This window comes from Panthera leo, chromosome F2, assembly GCF_018350215.1.
Source record: "Panthera leo isolate Ple1 chromosome F2, P.leo_Ple1_pat1.1, whole genome shotgun sequence".
Classification (NCBI taxonomy): domain Eukaryota; kingdom Metazoa; phylum Chordata; class Mammalia; order Carnivora; family Felidae; genus Panthera; species Panthera leo.
This window is the reverse complement of record NC_056695.1, coordinates 34,548,299-34,565,812: the sequence shown is the minus strand read 5'-3', so window position 1 is coordinate 34,565,812 and position 17,514 is coordinate 34,548,299. Positions and strand designations below refer to the sequence as shown.

General features: G+C 36.1%; 1 protein-coding gene across 7 annotated transcripts in view; it reads left to right on the top strand.

Moving 5' to 3' along the window:
• Positions 1 to 17,514, top strand: part of CNGB3 (cyclic nucleotide gated channel subunit beta 3) — a 280,338-nt gene that overhangs the window by 67,562 nt on the left and 195,262 nt on the right. The window contains exon 1 of one of the 7 annotated variants that reach the window (XM_042924244.1): positions 6,512 to 6,589. The exons of the other annotated variants lie outside the window; for them this stretch is intronic. The gene's annotated coding sequence lies outside the window, so the exon portion shown is untranslated. Of the gene's footprint in view, positions 1 to 6,511; positions 6,590 to 17,514 lie in introns of those variants that run through there. 7 annotated transcript variants of the gene reach the window in all.

Genomic DNA, 17,514 nt, shown 5'->3' with positions numbered 1-17,514 from the left:
AAGTTCCATCATTTACTTTGTCTGCTATTCAGTGCTTAGTGTACCATATTGTACTTAAATACCTGACTCTCCCACAAGGTGTTGTCCTTGAGAACAGACACCATACCTAACACATTTGTCTCCTCAACACTAGTATAGCTCTTTGCACATGGTGGTATTCTAGAATAAATAACTTTTCTTTATCAATACAAAGATTGCCTAAAATTTGGCTCAAAATAAACCACCCCATCTGCCACTGCTTTTTCTCTGCTTCCCTGAATTTCTCAGATATACCATTTAAAATGAAGCATTTGTCAGGTCTTCCAGGCACAGGAGATGAATTGTTTTTGTTAACCATCTCCTTGTCATTAACAGTTACTGGATGGCATGGAATAGTTATGTTGGAGAGTTAAGGGACATGTAGCTGAAAAGGTATATTGGAGTGAATACAAGTTAAAAGCAATGATAAAGCCATGTTCCCCCTAATCCTTTGGTTGGTTTTGTCAAGTAGTTTCCTTGAAATATGTTGTATGATTTGTTTCTTTTTTCAATTATTTCTCCAATTCTTTTGGTCTCATAAATATATTCTGAATGTAAAGTGCCATCGTAAAAATGTCCCGAATTTCACATTCCAAAATGCCTTGGATCAACTCAATCTTAGCCACTTACATCCATTCATTAAATATACCTCCTTTGACTATCTGCTAGGAGCTTGGCCCTGAGCTAATCATCAGGCAAACAATCATCATTAGAACACAATTCTTGTCTTCAAGAAGCTTGAAATCTAGAAAGGATGGAAGAGGCATAAAAATGTAAAGGCAATACATAAGTGCTACAAAGGGAAAGTACATGAAAATGTAGAAACATATAGGAGATGCATTAAATATATGGGGATTCAATGATGCAATATATGGAATGTGCTTTGTAAACTAAAAGTTTCATACAAAGATGAGTCATTGTAGTTCTATCCGTAGTTTAATAACATAGGACATGGTATAAAGTGGAGGTAACCAGAGGAAGAATCCGGAGATGGTGCAAATATCTTCCTTGTACCCAAATAATATTTTTTAAATTTTTTTAATGTTTATTTTTGAGAGAGAGAGAACATGGGGGAGGAGCAGAGAGAGAGGGAGACACAGAATCTGAAGCAGGCTCCAGGCTTTGAGGTATCAGCACAGAGCCCAACCCATGAGATCGAACCCATGAACCATGAGATCATGACCTGAGCTAAAGTGCTTAAGCTCAGATGCTTAACCAACTGAGCCACCCAGGCGCCCCATTGTATCCAAATAATTTTGAAGAGTATTTGAAAGACTCTTACACTCTGTTTACAAAATCTGCCAGTGCTTACCAACTGAGGAATCTTTGACTTTATTCAGAAACTATGAGTACTAAATACGTTATGAATATCATACCTAATATAAATCATTGAATAATTGATTTATTTGTCTTAACTACCCAAATGAAATGTTTTAAGACAATAATTGACGCTAATGTTCCCATTTGTTTTCCAACAATTTTTTTAAATATCTGTGGAGGAAAACAAATTATAAAACATGTATTAAATAAAATATTCTTCCCAAGAAAATGTTGGGTATAGCAATCAGGAGTCAGGTCAGAAATACAGAAGTCAGTCTAGGTAGTACATGCAGAAATAAATTTAATAAAATGAATAAGAGGCTAAAAAATCCAGTTTGAGGGGTGGGGCAACACACGTCAGGGCAAGATTCTGCTGGTTTTTGGGAAATCATGAAGTACAAGCTTACAGACTACCACCACCACCACCAGTGAGCTCAGCTGCCTGCAGCCTCGAAGTGGGTGATTCACAGGAGGATGCTGGGAAATTGCTGGCAGCATTTCACATATGCCCATCTGCTGAAGCCCATGAACCTGCCTGCAGGAGCAATAATGGCTTCTGCTTCTCTTCTGCCTTCCAAATCTTGCACAAGAGCCTCTCTTGGGTGAAATCTAATCCAGAACCCTGCTGGCACAGATTCGGAAAAATGTTGTTACCAAGAATTCAGGGAAAAGCAGAGGAGGGGGAAACTAGTGCTGAGTTTCCATCAGACCATCTGGCACACATCTCTTAAATTTCAACACTCTCACTTATTAAGAATAATTTTCCCAAGTTCATATTTTTAGTAATTTATAAAATTAGCCCTTGCCCTGTTTCTCATTCCATGACACCCTATGAAGCCTATCCACATAAGTTACTCCTTTCTTTTCTCTCATTATTGGGGGGAAAAAAAGAATAGTCAAGTTAAAAATACATTTCCAATGAATGCACCAGAATGGATTTTTAACTGCTCTAACAACCTGACCTAGACAAATTAATAAATGATCAGTAAATTTGCCCTTTCCAATAATTTTATCCAAAAACTCTTAATAAAGCTTTCAATAATATTTAAATTCATTCAAGTAAATAATTTGTTATGTTTTGTACAAATTTTAAAAGTCAAATTTTAAAAGTTAATAGCCAATTATAATATATATTAATTTTTAACATCCTACAGTAATATTGAAAAATAAAAATACAATGTGACACATGAATAAGAACTTCTTTCTAAAGCCACATTTTCAGTGTGCCTGGGTGGCTCAGTTGGTTAAGCATCCGACTTCGGCTCAGGTCATGATCTCGTGGTTTGTGAGTTCAAGCCCCGCATCAGGCTCTGTGCTGACAGCTCAGAGCCTGGAGCCTGTTTCAGATTCTGTGTCTCCCTCTCTCTCTCTGACCTCCCCTGTTCATGCTCTGTCTCTCTCTGTCTCAAAAATAAATAAACGTTTAAAAAAAAAAATAAATAAAGCCACATTATCTAGTTTCAGACCCAGTTCTAATACTACTAGTTGTGTGAGATTGGCAAGTTACCTGTCCTCTCCATGCCTTAGTCTTCTCATCTGTAATATTGAAAGAATGAAATAAATTAATATATTTAGAGTTTTCAGAACAGTGAGTGGCTCATAGAAAGCATTCGATAAATACTTCCTATGTGATTCACAGAAGCATATTTGCCATATCATTTCTTAGATCCTTTCATTTAACAAATGTTTATTGAGCATTTCTATATGCCAGACACTGTTGTAATGATAAAATGGAATTGAAGACAAAGACTCTACCATTCTAGTAGAAACAAATTGAAAAAAAAAAACAAAAAAACAATAATATGATGTCAAGAGCAGTAAGCACTAGTTGGAAAAAATAAAACAGGGTAAGGAAGTAAAAAATGATGGAGGATGCCACTTCAAATAGAATCATCAAGAAGGCTTTTCAGAGGTGATATTTGACCATGATTTAAATGAAGTTGGGAATTATGCCATTCCAACATATAGGGGAAGAATATTCCAGAGCTCTGAAGCAATAGCAAATGCAAAGTCACTGAAGCAGGAATGTGCTCAGCATGCTCAAGAAGCAACGTATCAGTCAGTGTGGTTAGAGTAGTGTGAGAACTAGAGAAAGACCTAGCAGATTGAGTTTGGAGACACAGTGGAAAGACCCGGTCAAGGATGAGGCAAGTGAGGCTTCAGAATTCAGGAACCTAAGAGTAAATGCCTAAATGTGTCCCTAATCTCCCTCTAGTCCCTGCCCTAAACCTGAGAGGCCCGATCATGAAGAATCTTCTAAGCCATTTTAAGACTTTCAAACTTTAAGTTCAAAGCCTTTACCATGCCTGCAGTTTACTGCGTGATCTGGCTACTCCTCCAAAGGTATCTTCTGCTTCTTTTCTTTTTTCTTTTTTAATTTTTTAAAAATCTTTATTTATTTTTGAGAGAGATTGAGAGCACAAGCAGGGGAGGGGCAGAAAGATAGCAATCTGAAGCAGGCTCCAGGCTCTGAGCTGTCAGCACAGAGCCCAACATGGGGCTCGAACCCATGAACCGTAAGATCATGACCTGAGCCAAAAGCTGAACACTTAACTGACTGAGCCACCCAGGCACCTCTCTTCTGCTGCTTTTCTTTGCTCACTTCATTCCAGTCACCCTGGCCTTCCTCCAGATTTTCAAACATACCAACCAAACTCCTATCTGCACTTGCTACTTCTACATGAAGAGAGCCACAGGGCTCACCTTCTCACTGCCCTCAGGTCTCATTTCAAATGCTATCTTCAGAGAAATCTTCCCACCATTCCATCTAAAATAGCAGTCTCTTGCTTCTACTTTCATTCTCTATCCACTCTTCTGGTCTATTTTTCTCCATGGCAGTTACTATCATCCAATATTCTATTGTATTTTTAATTTGTTTTCTGAATCCCTGAACCCCCAATGTTAGCTTGTGGTGACACCTGGTCTGTTTTGTTCCCTGTGGTATCCCCAGTGCTCAGCACCTCCCTAGCACTTAGCAAGTGTACCATATTTGTGCAGTGAAGCAATGTGAAAAGAGGAGCTAAATGACTATTTTGAAGCATAAAAAGTTGGTCTGGCTATAATCACTAATTTTTGCTGGGATTAAGAGATACAGCAACATAATTTGTTGAGGTGCCCAATGGATTCAATTGATAAGTTTATTTCAAGTCAGAATTAGTCTCAGACTTTCAGAATAAGGTCAAGTCAATAATATACTATGTTCCAGACAGACACAGATATACTACATTAGGCATATGTGGAAATAAGGAGTCAGCCCACATCACCCCCCACCCAGACCCATAAATGGCTTATGCAGACCTTGCTGTTTGGACTAGAAAACAAATAACATACTGGAGAAAGCAATCGTTGCAGTTGAAATATTTAGATTTCAACTTGAATTCTGCCATATCCTACCTGTGTGGTCATCTAGGACAACCTCCCTTCCTTCCTCCTCTCCTTGTTTTTCTTCCCTTCCTTCATTTGACTTATATTTATGGAATTCTCACTTTGAACCAGGAGCCAGGAGCAAAGAGGGTGCATAGAGTGAGGAAGGGAAGGAACACTGAGCAAAGGGTTTTGAGGGGAAGGGCATTACATGCTGAGAGAGGATAAACAATGTTAGGAAAGCGAGAAAGAACAGAGCCTCTGAGAAGTATAACTACCAGATCTCTATATCTGGCCAAGAACTAGTACTTCAGGAGTATATGTTCAAGTCCAAAAGGAGAACATTAAGAGTGAGAAAAAAAGGAAATAATGCTAACAGTTAAGGTAAAGGAATATCAGGGGATGTCCCCAAGAGAAACAAGTAAGCAACACTCAGAGAGCGGTGAGGAAAACTGGGAGTTCATGGTGTCAGAAAGCAAGCAATTAGAGGGGGAAAAGAGAGATAAAAGAGTACAAATATACCTAGTGACAGTTGGACTGAAAAATATCCACCAGATAAGATAACTAAGAACTACAGAAGAATAAAGGAAGCAGAAGTATGATTGCATTAAGGTGAAGGAGAAAGACACAAGATTTCCTTGAGCAACAGTTATTCATCTATTAAATATGAAAGAAGAATACTCTTCATGTAGGGATTCTGTGGTACTTGGAGTATAAATAGATAGATGATTATTAGATAGATAGATAGATAGATAGATAGATAGATAGACAGATAGATAGATAAAAGGAAGGGAAGGGAAGGGAAAGGAGGAGGGAAGGAAGGAAGGAAGGAGAAAAAGAGAAAGAAAGAAAGAAAGGGAAAGAAAAAGATTGTAGAGACATACAGACTTAGCACACAAACATCTAATATATAGATATATTAAAAATATTATCCCTTTTATGGAGATTGAATTCATTTTAAACATGCCATTGTTCTGACTCCATGCTTACCAAGTAACTTGTTTAAGCCTCAGCTCATTTATACATTGGTCTGAGCAAGGTCCCTCTTTATTCTTGCTGTATTTATTAGCTTTAGTTTTCGTTCCTATTGCCCTCATTTTTCATAGGTATACAATCTAATATGCTTGATGCTTATCTTTTTATTTGGCTATGTAAAACATGCAGTACCTCTTCCCTTTTCTCTTTCACAGTTGGCTTTCTTATTCCTAAATCTTATTGTTGCATGTAAATTTGAGAATATGATTATCTTCTTCCTCAAAAAAAAGATCAATTTTGATTAGGATTGCATTCAATGTATACTTTAACAAGAAAATATGTATCTTTCTAATATTGAGCCACCCCACTAAGGATATAAAAACCTTTCTTTTTATTCAGGTCTTTTTAATATAGTTTAATACTACATTTAAATCCCCTTCATAGATGTCTTGTGTATTTCTTGATATATTTATTCCTATAAACTTTATGGATTTTGTTTCTGTTGTCAATATTTTATCTGTGATTTTATTTTCTAGATACAGTGTAGAGAAATGTTATTGATGGTTAAATGTTGATTTATGTTTATGATTATGTTGATTTATTGATTGTTAAATGTTGACAATCTTGCTGAAATTTCATATTCATTCTGATTTTACCTTGTGATTTTGTTGGAGTATTTATTCTACACGGATGTAGTGCATTAAATAGTATCCCCCCAAAATTTATGTCTCTCCAGAATCATAAGACCTTATTTAGAAATAGGGTCTTTACATTAATTAAAAGAGTTCATACTGGATTAAGATGTGCCCCAAATCCAATGACTAGTGTTGTTATATGAAGGCCATGTGAATACGTGCTGATGAAGAAAAAGGCCATGGAAGCCAAAATTGGAGCAATGCAGCTATAAGCCCAGGTATGTCAGGGATTTCTGGCAGTCACCAGAAGCTAGGAGAGAGACATGGAACAGATTCTCCCTCAAATTATCTAGAGAGAACCATGTTGTTGATTTTGGACTTGATTTTGGATTTCTGGACTGCTGAACTGTAATAGAATAAGTTTCTGCTGTTTTAAGCCACCCAGTTTGTATAGTTTTGCCAGCCCTAAGGAAATAATACAGTAGATAATCATAATTTCTATAAATGATGACAGATGCATTTCTCTCCTACCAATCTTTTAACTAATTTATTTTGCTTTTGCTTTATTTATGGTATTTGTCAGAGTATCCAATATTGTTTAAGTAGCAACAGTTATAATAGGAATTCTCATTTTGTTCCTGATTTTTAAAAGAATATGTTTATTTTTTTCATCAAGTATGCTTACAATAAGAATTTGGTATATAACCTCTCCAAATTAAAAAAAAAATTCTCTTTGGGGCACATAGGTGGTTCAGTAGGTTGAGTGACTAACTCTTGATTTCAGCTCAGACCATGATCTCATGGTTCATTGGACTGAGCCCCACTGTCAGTGCAGAACCTGCTTGGGATTTTCTCTCTCCCTCTCTCTCTGCCCTTCCTTTGCTCACACTCTCTCTCTGTCTCTCTCAAAATAAATAAATAAACTTTAAAAATCGTTTTCTATTCCTTGTCTTTTAAGTATATTATAATAGAATTTATCAATATGTCTTTCTGCAATTTTAAGATTACTGTGATTTGTTACATTTCATCAAGTAATGGGTAAATTAAATTTTTAGGTTTTTTTGTATGTTGAGACATTCATGTGTTCCTAGATAAATTCTGCTTAATAATGTATTATTTTTATATACTTTTGAGTTCAGATGGCTAATGTTTTATTAAGGAGTTTTGTATCTGTATTTGTAAGTAAAGTGGACATCTGTCATTACCCAATTTTAGAATCAAGCTGAGTAAGTATATAAAATAGATTTGGCAGATTTTGCTACTTTTTATATTTTCAAAAAAAATTATAAGTTTGGAATTAACAGCTTCTTGGAAGATTGGTACAGTTTTGGTCCAGGAGTCTTTGAATACCATTTCAATTTTGTTATAGGTTTATTAGTTTATTCAGTTTTTATTTCTTCTACTTATGTGCCCTTTTATGTTTTTTCAAATATATATTTGAAATCCAATATTTAAATATTATATTTAAAATCCAGTATGAAATATTGAAATATGTTTTATATTGGATTTTAAATTGGAATATAGCTATTTTAATGTTCTTTAATTTTTAATTTGTTGGGATTATAACTTTTCCCTTTTCATTCTGTATTTTATTTGCATGTCATTTTCTTTCTTTCCTCTTTTTTTCCTGTATCAGTCTAGCCAGAGGTCTTCATATCTTATTAATCATTTCAAAAGCCTGTTTTGGATTTAGTTAATCTTCACTGTTGTTCTTGCTGGTGTTATTTTTGTACTGTATTTCATGGATCTCTGCCCTTTATTATTTATTTCCTTCTTGCATATTCAAGTTTACTATATCGCTCTATTTCTAACTTCATGAGTTGAACACTTAACTGGTTTGTTTTTAATCTTTCTCATTTTCTGGTAAAATTTTTAAAGCTATAAATCTCTCACTCTCCACTGCTGCTTTAGCTATTTCTTACAAGGGCGGGTGGTGGGGAACTGGTGTAATGTAAAGCTCTATGTGGAGCTTGCCTCTGGGCAGAGGATGTGCCAGTGAGGGGCTGACAGTATGCAAGACACCTCCCAGACCACTTATCAATTATCAAATATCATTAATGTAAGTTATAGGAGAACATGAACTAGAGAGTGGAAAAGTGAAAATGATTAGGTTTACCCATCTAGGTTGGTGGATAAATGGGGAAAAAAGCAAGCCAGAGACAAATCTAATAAGTATCAGATCAGTTTTCCATTCTGTATCAGCATCAGTATTCTGTCTTCTAGATACTACGATTTTGGTCAATGGGACACCTAGCTCTTAAGGTATAGTTCTTCTTTTTGCTATAGGTTCAGTTAGTTGTTTCATTGGTCTATCTACTTTCTTTTCCTCCCATTCCATGATCACCAAGTGTCTTCTGATTCCTAATGTAATTCAGTGAGCCCTTCCTTTATGCCAGGCATTGTGTTAGGCACTGGGGAAATAATAGTGTAAAAAGATTAGTAGAGTCCTTGCCCTCAAATTGTTCAGTCATCTTAAAGCACTAGCTACCCTTTCTTAAATATCTTATTTCTGATAAAACATTTGAATTCTTGTTAATCTTCCATATTAAAAAAAAAAAAAAAAACCTTCTCTCTGTTCTTACAATAAGCCCCAAAAGGTTTTAACACTACATTGTGTGGGATTCCGTCCCTCAAAACCAAGTGAATGGTTAGGTGTTTTAGTAGGGTGGGAAGTGCTAATTTTCTGACTCAGGCAACAGGTGGATCAGGGTGCCGGTCACTGCAAAAGAAAATACATAAAAAGGAGTGATTTGGGGGAAGAAAACAGGTTTTTACACTTGAGTTTGTGATTTTATAAGATGAAATCCAAATAGAATATATAAGAATAGGTCACTAGACATATAGGTCTGAACCTCAGAGGAAATTTTTAAGCTGGAGAAAAAGACTTTGTAGTCACATTCCAATAGACATCCATTAAGGACATAGGAATTAATCCTCTCACCCAGGAGAACTATAGAGAATAAGAGCACAGTGCTAACACTCTCTGCTCTTCCAAGGTAACGATACTAGTAGTCACTTTCCATTTCCTACAAATTTGGTAGATGATTAGACAGTACTTGTTTATTCTGTCTCATCTCTTTCTGTACTTCCTTCTGCCTTAAGCTAATTAAAATTGATGTATTGAAAGATCATCAGTGTTTTAATCTCCAATTAAAGTGACTATATTGTTTAACTTCTTTTTAGTGTACAAACTAAGCATTCTTTCTTGGTATTCCAAAATCTGCAATCCCCTGGCTTTTGTTTATTTATTTTTATATTGAGTCTTTACTGAGGCCTCACTATATGCCTAGCACTATTCTAGATATTAGAAATACAGTAGCAAAAAGAAAAAAGAAAAACAGGTAATGTCTCTGCCCTAGTGGAGCTTACTATCTCCCTACTTTCTGATCTCTCCTCCATTTAGTCTCTGGATTTGCTTCATCATCAAAATGTAGATGTAATACATAGATCTTTTATCCTTTTTTTTCTTCTGACAACTTCTATTGATAAACCAACTGTCATTATATATTCCCAAATCTTCCTCTAGTTTTCACCTTGTTTCAAAAATCTCTGGACCGAAGTCAAGCAAAAGCATTAACTCTAATTCTGTGAAACATTTCACTGTTTACAAAAAAACAAAAATGAAAACAAAAACACCCACACAAATTTTATGAATATGATCATCTTTATTTTAAAATTAAGAAACTGGGGTTTTAAGAGGTTTGTAACTTCCATAAAATAACACATATGTTAACTAGAAGAGCCAAGTAATAAGCATAAGTTTTCTGTCTTTAAAATCAGTGTTAGCACCATTATTCTGTGGTAAAAAGATTGCCCCATAAGAGTATAAAACTATGACATTTATCTATCTATCTATCTATCTATCTATCTATCTATCTATCAACCTATGATATTTAAACCACATGTATTGAGTCCACCCTTTGTAATATTTCTCCTATGAACATCAGAGCCATTTTCATACTTTCCCCTCCCTCACACTACATCAAACTATATAAAATTCTTTAAATGTTCTACAGTCTCACATCTATGCCCTCCATCTGACTTCACTGGTATTGTCCTAGCTCATGCCCTCATTATCTTTCTTGGTGCCACCCACTCATAGAAACAAACCCATCTAACCAACACCTATCACTGATTGCCTAATGAACAATCCCACAAACTTTGTCACCATTTTCCTAGCTTGCCTAGCATACACACCTCTATATCTTTGTCCAAGTTGACGTTTCTTTCATTTCTTCCACGTATTCACTGAAGGCCTATAATGGTCCAAGCCCTGCATCCTAGGTGCTGGAGCTTGGATTGTAGTAATAGTCATTGTTGAAATTTCCCAAATGTTTGTCTGGCACAAATGTTATCCCACTAATCTTACCCAAATCCTATAAGTTAGATAGTATTAGTACTATTCTTCTATTCTTTAGATAAAGAGACTGACATTTTGAGAATTTATGGACTTGGACCATGATCAGAACAGAAAAAGCCCAAATCTGAACCAAGTCTGTCTAAATCCAACATCCTCACTCTTAATCTTATGCTATAAAACCTCTCCTGATACTTCTCTTATCTGTTACTAGAGTCTTATTCTTCCTTTATAGCTCAAATCTTGACTTATCCAAGAAATCTTTCTTAATCAAAACTAAATTCATCTTATCCCATCAATACTTCCAGAACACTTTCTTAAATTTTTCTCCATTATAAACTTCTTTTTATTAGTGGTTTGTTATATCTACATGACTATAACCTTAGTGCATAAATGATAAGACTCTGCAGAAAAATGACCATGTTCTGTTTATATTTATACTAAAGCAACAAGTTGAAAAATGCATATATAGTACCAGCTGAATGGGTGGAAGGGTTATACACACACACATACACACACATTCACACACACTCATAAAGAACATGCAAGAAGAATCCATACACCTTTAGATGGGGAAATATTTCACAGTATACTTAAATCCAGTCATTTCAAAATGTGTTATTAAAATAACAAATGTAGGATATTTGTTAAAACTGGAAATTATTATCTTGAGAAAAATAATATCCTTCAATGAGTACAGAAGTTCAGAATGAAAAAAAAGCATTTACCATTGACTTATGCCATACCATAATTGCTATGGTATGAACCAGATATTTGTCAATAATTCCATATGATTATATAGTTTCAAGATTGAACAACTTTTAAAATCTTATCTTTATTCTTTGGTCCTAACACAACCTTTTCAAGTTTAAACATCAAGTTTAGAATGGTTAATAGCTCCACATTACCAAATATACACAGCAGGTATGTTTCAGAATCCTGTCCAATTGAGAATTTCAGCTTTGTGGCAAGAGTCTTTGGGTCACTTTCCTTAAATCTGTATTAGTGGTGAAGAAGACTGTATCCCATTTTATATTATTATTACTGTCATCACACTTTAACCTAAAAGTTGAACATAATTTATTTTCTACCATATCTTGCATACAGGCAACCACAGTTCATCCCTGAACCCTTTTTTTCTCCACACTTTTTAATCCCTCATTTGTGCTCAACAATCCAATAATCAAAGTTCAAGATGTCTAGGACTTGTTTTTTTTGTTTTAAATTTTTTTGTGTTTTTATTTTTATTTTTGAGAGACAAAGTGTGAGTGGGGGAGGGGCAGAGAGGGACACACAGCATCTGAAGCTGGCTCCAGGTTCTGAGCTGTCAGCAAGAGCCCAATGTGGGGCTTGAACTCACAGACTGTGAGATCATGACCCAAGCTGAAGTCAGTCATCCAACCGACTGAGCCACCCAGGTGCCCCTGTCTAGGACTTGTTTTAGTAAGTTTCCATTTCATGGGAAATTGTGTAAAATTAAGAAATTTATTTAATTAATTTGTTAAATCCACACAATAAATAGAGCATTAGAAATAAGGTTGTAGACACAGAACAATGTTCCTGACATGTTATTACTAAATAAAAAAACAGTAAAGCATGGACACTGGGATCTCAAGTATTATAGCTATATCTCAATAAATATCTATATTCATATCTATTCATATGGAGAGAGGGAGATTTAAAACTAAAGTTTGTACAGCAATTGTCTCTATTCTTTCTTTTGGGGTGAATTCCTTCATTTTGTCATTTTGGAGGAAGAAAAAAATAAAATAAAAACTAAAAATTAAAAATTAAAAACAAAAAAAATCAAATAAAGAAAGCTAGATTCTAGGTGTGTTTTGGTCTGGTTGTTGAAAGAAACTTGATAGAATAGAGAAAAAAGGAAAGAACAGAAAAGAAAAAAGTAAGAAAACATTTAAAAATTAAAACAAATGTATACAATAAAGTGAAATGAAGAAAGTAAAATAGAATAAAAATTTACAAAAAAAAAATAAAAATTTAGTAAAATTTTTTAAATTTTTATACAAAAACAAAATAAAAAGTATTTCTCTGTCTGTATCCAGGAATAAGAAAAGAAAAAGAAATGAATAGATGGACCAGCAAACAGGGTGAAATCCGAATGAAATTATATCCGGTTTCCCCTAGAACTCAAAACTATGAAGCACTTTACAGGGTGCCTGGGTGACTCAGTCGGTTAAGCATCCAACTTTAGCTCAGGTCGTGATCTCACAGTCCATGAGTTCAAGCCCCACGTCAGGCTCTGCACAGACAGCTCAGAGCCTGGAGCCTGCTTCAGATTCTGTCTCTCTCTCTCTTTCTTTCTCTCTCTCTCTCTCTCTCTCTCTCCTCTTCTGCTTGCACTCTCTCTCTCAAAAATAAAAAAAATAAAAATAAAAACATAAAAAAAATTTTTTAAACTATTAAGCACTTTATAGTCCATACACTAAACACAACACTTGTGGTGGTCCTCTATGTCTTGGTTGGTGCAGTTGGACGTGGCCCCTCCTATACAGCAATTGTTTCTAAAGAGTAGAAGCAAAGTTAGTTATAGCCCTTTCTACTTGCCTGTGTTTCTAATATTCACATGTATTTCTGTACTAAACACCTTACATACTGTTCACTTAAATAGTCCTGTTGCACTTTGTACCTTGTGAACAACTATCATTTTTTGATTACTTTAATTCCAAAATACACCATTGAAACAGAAGTAAAAGTGTATTTTTGGCTTTATGCCAAAATCTCAGAAAGGCTTGGTGTCCTGTAACTTGTACAACAGACACATTTCCAGAGAATCAGGTGAATGCAATAGTGTAACATTACACTACATTAAGGTAAGCAAATTACATCAAAAAGGAATCCTGTGATACTCAGATATCTAAGATTTCATACAAGTATTTCAAAAGAATAATGATTTGGACTAAAATAATGCTGCCTAACTCTTTAATGAATATAATTACAATAAATCCATACTTTTCAAATTATGAATTTCACATATGACTACATGATTGTTTTGTTTTTTTAATTTTTAACTATTCTAGTTCTGCCCTCTAAAATATTTGATATTCAAGTTGTACCTAGAAATACCTAATATGATTTTTATAGTGACAGGCTTTAAATATTCATGATAAAAGAACAGGAGTCTCAGGGCGCCTGGGTGGCTCAGTCGGTTGAGCATCTGACTCTTGATTTTGGCTGGATCTCATGGTTCCTGAAATTGAACCCTGCGTCAGGCTCTGTGCTGACAGTCCAGAGCCTGCTTGAGATTCCCTCTCTCCCTCTATCTCTGCTGCTCCCCCTGCTCAAAATAAATAAATAAACATTAATTAAAAAAAAAAAAAAAAACCAGCAGGAGTATCAGTGCCAATGCAGAATAAAGGAGTATTGGCAAAATCCAAACAATGTGAGGGCTTAAAGGAATACATCTCTTTGATGTCATGGCACATTTTAGCTTCCCAAGGAGGTATAGGTTACTCATGGTAGATGCAAGCAACTTTACTCTCTACTGAAAGAAAAAACACACTCTTTCTTTGATGTGTAAGAGCCCTGAGGCTTATAGGACCTTGTACATAAAATGGGTGTGGGTTCCCCCCCTCCCCAGTAATTGATTACTTTAAAAATAAAAATATCTGAAGAGATGGGGCACCTGAGTGGCTCAGTCACTTGAGCATCTGACTTCGGCTCAGGTCAAGATCTCTCAGTTTGTGAGTTCGAGCCCCACGTCGGGCTCTGTGCTAACAGCTCAAAGCCTGGAGCCTGTTTCAGATTCGGTGTCCCTGTCTCTACCCCTTTCCCGCTCATGCTCTGTCTCTCTCTGCCTCTCAAAAATGAATAAACGTTAAATAAAAAAAAAAATTTAATCTGAAGGGAAAAATTAATTATCAGGAATTATACATTCAATTCAGGAAAAATAAATCTGGTAAATAGTACAGGCATACTTTGGAGATATTGCAGGTTCAGTTCCAGACCACTGCAGTAAAATGATTAAAATAAGACAACAATGGGGGCACCTGTGTGGCTCAGTCATGTAAGCATCTGACTCTTGGTTTTGGCTCAGGTCAGGATCTCATGGTTCGTGAGTCCAAGCCCCATGTTAGGCTCTGTACTCAGCACAGAGCCTGCTTGGGATTCTCTGTCTCCCTCTCTCTCTGCCCCTCCCTTCCTTGCTCTCTTTCTCTCTCCCTCTCAAAAATAAATAAATAAATGTTAAAAAAAAAAAAAAAAAAAGGACCACAATGAAGTTCGCTACATTCTACCCACAGTAGAACTTCTTTCAAAATTGAAGCCTATCTTCTCAAACCCTGCCATTGCTTTATAAACTAAGCTTATGTAATATTCTAAATCCTTTATTTTTGTTTCAATAATCTTCACAGCACCTTCACCAGAAGTAGATTCCATTTCAAGAAACCACTTTCTCTGTTAATCCATAAGAAGCAACTCTTCATCCATTTAGTTTATCATGATATTCCACCAATTCAGTCACATCTTCAGGCTCTACTCCTCATTCTGGTTCTTTTTCTATTTCTACCACATCTACAGTTACTTCCTCTACTGAACTTTCGAACCCCTCAAAGTCATCCATGACGTTCGGAATCAACTTCTTCCAAACTCCTGTTTGTGTTGATATTTTTACTTCTTCCCATGAATCTGGAATGTTTTTAGGGACACCTGAGTGCTCAGTGGGTTAAGCATCAGACTCTTGATTTCAGCTCAGGTCATGATCTCGTGGCTCATGGGTTTGAGCCCCACATCTCTGTGCTGACATTGTGGAACCTGCTCAGGATTCTCTCTCTCTCCCTCTCTCTCTGCCCTGCCCCACTGGCTTGTGCTCTCTCTTTCTTTCTCTCTCTCTCTCTCTCAAAATAAATAAAACTTAACAAAAGAATGTTTTTCATGGGATCTAGAATGGTGACTCATTTCCAGAAGGTTTTCAGTTTACTGTGCCCAGATCCATCAGAAGAATAATTAGCTATAGCAACTATAGCCTTATGAAATGTATATCTCAAATAATAACTCTAATAATAATCATTATAATAATAAATAATGCAAAGTCAAAGTTACTCCTTGTTCCATGGGCTGCAGAATGGATGTTGTTAGGCATAAAAACAACATCAATCTTGAGGCGCCTGGTGGCTCAATCAGTTAAGTGTCTGACTCTTGATTTTGGCTCAGGTCATGATCTCACAGTTCATGAGATCAGGTCCTGTTTCAAGCTCTATCCTGACAGCATGGGCTCTGTGCTGACAGCAAGAGCCTGCTTGAGATTCTCTCTCTCCCTCTTTCTGTGCCACTCCTCCACACATGTTCTCTCTCTCTCATGCTCTCTCTCTTTCTCTCTCTCAAAATAAATAAATAAACTTTTTTTAAAAAGGGAAAAAAGGGGCACCTGGGTGGCTCAGTCAGTTAAGCAACTGACTTCAGCTCAGGTCATGATCTCATGGTTCGTGGGTTCAAGCCCTGTGTCGGGCTCTGTGCTGACAGCTCAGAGCCTGGAGCCTGCTTCAGATTCTGTGTCTCCCTCTCTCTCTGTTCCTTCCCTGCTTGTTCATTCTCTGTCTCTCTGTCTCTCAAAAATAAATAAACGTTAAAAAAGGGGGGAAAGGGGGTGCCTGTGTAGCTCAGTTGGTTAAGTGTCAGACTTTGGCTCAGGTCATGATTTCACGGTTTGTGAGTTCAAGCCCCGCATGGGGCTCTGTGCTAACAGCTCAGATCCTGGAGCCTGCTTTGGATTCTGTGTCTCCTTCTCTCTCTCTGTCCTTCCCATGCTCATGCTCTGTCTCTGTCTCTTAATAATAAATAAACGTTAAAAAAAAATTTAATAAGAAAAAAAGGGAAAAAAACATCAGTCTCCTTCTACTTCATCAGAGCTCTTGGATGACCAGGCACATTGTCAATGAGCATTAATATTTTGAAAGGAATCATTTTTTTCTATATGGAAGGACTCAACATGGGCAAACCCATGTTGTAAAAAGATGTGCTGCCATCCAGGCTTTGTTGTTCCATTTATAGTGCACAGGCAGTGTAGATCTAGCATAATTCTTCAGGGCCCTAGGATTTTCAGGATGGTCAATGAGCAATGGCTTCAACTTAAAGTCATCAGCTACATTAGCCCCCAACAAGAGAGTCAGCCTATCCTTTGACACTTTAAAACTAGGCATTGACTTCTCCTACATAGCTATAAAATCCTAGATGGCATCTTCTTCCAATATTTGGCTGTTTCATCTAAAATTGAAAATATGTTGCTTAATGTAGCCACCTTCATTAATTATCTTAGCTAGATCTGGATAATTTACTGTAGCTTCTATATTAGCACTTGCTGCTTCACCTTGCACTTTTATGTTATGGAGATGACTTCTTTCTTTAAACCTCACAAATCAACTTCTGTTAGTTTCACACTTTTCTTCTACAACTTCCTCACCTCTCTCAGCCTTCTTAGAATTGAAGAGAGTTAGAGCTTGCTCTGAATTAGGCTTTGGTTTAAGGGAAGGTTTTGTGTTTTGCTTTCTCATCATTTGTGTGTTCACTGGAGTAGCATTTTTAATTTCCTTCAAGAATTTTTCTTTTGCATTCACATCTTGGCTAACTGTTTGGCACAAGATGCCCACCATTCTCTTTATCTCAGTTTTCAACATGCCTTTTTCATTGAGATTAATCATTCCTAGCTTTTATTTTAAGTGAAAGACATTCAACTTTTCCCTTCACTTGAACACTTAGAGGCCATTGTTAGGTTACTAATTGGCCTAATTTCAATATTGTTCTGTCTCAATAGACACAATAGGGAGGCCCTGAGAGAGAAAGAGAGATAGGGAATGGATGGTCTTTGCAGCAGTCAGAACACACTCAACATTT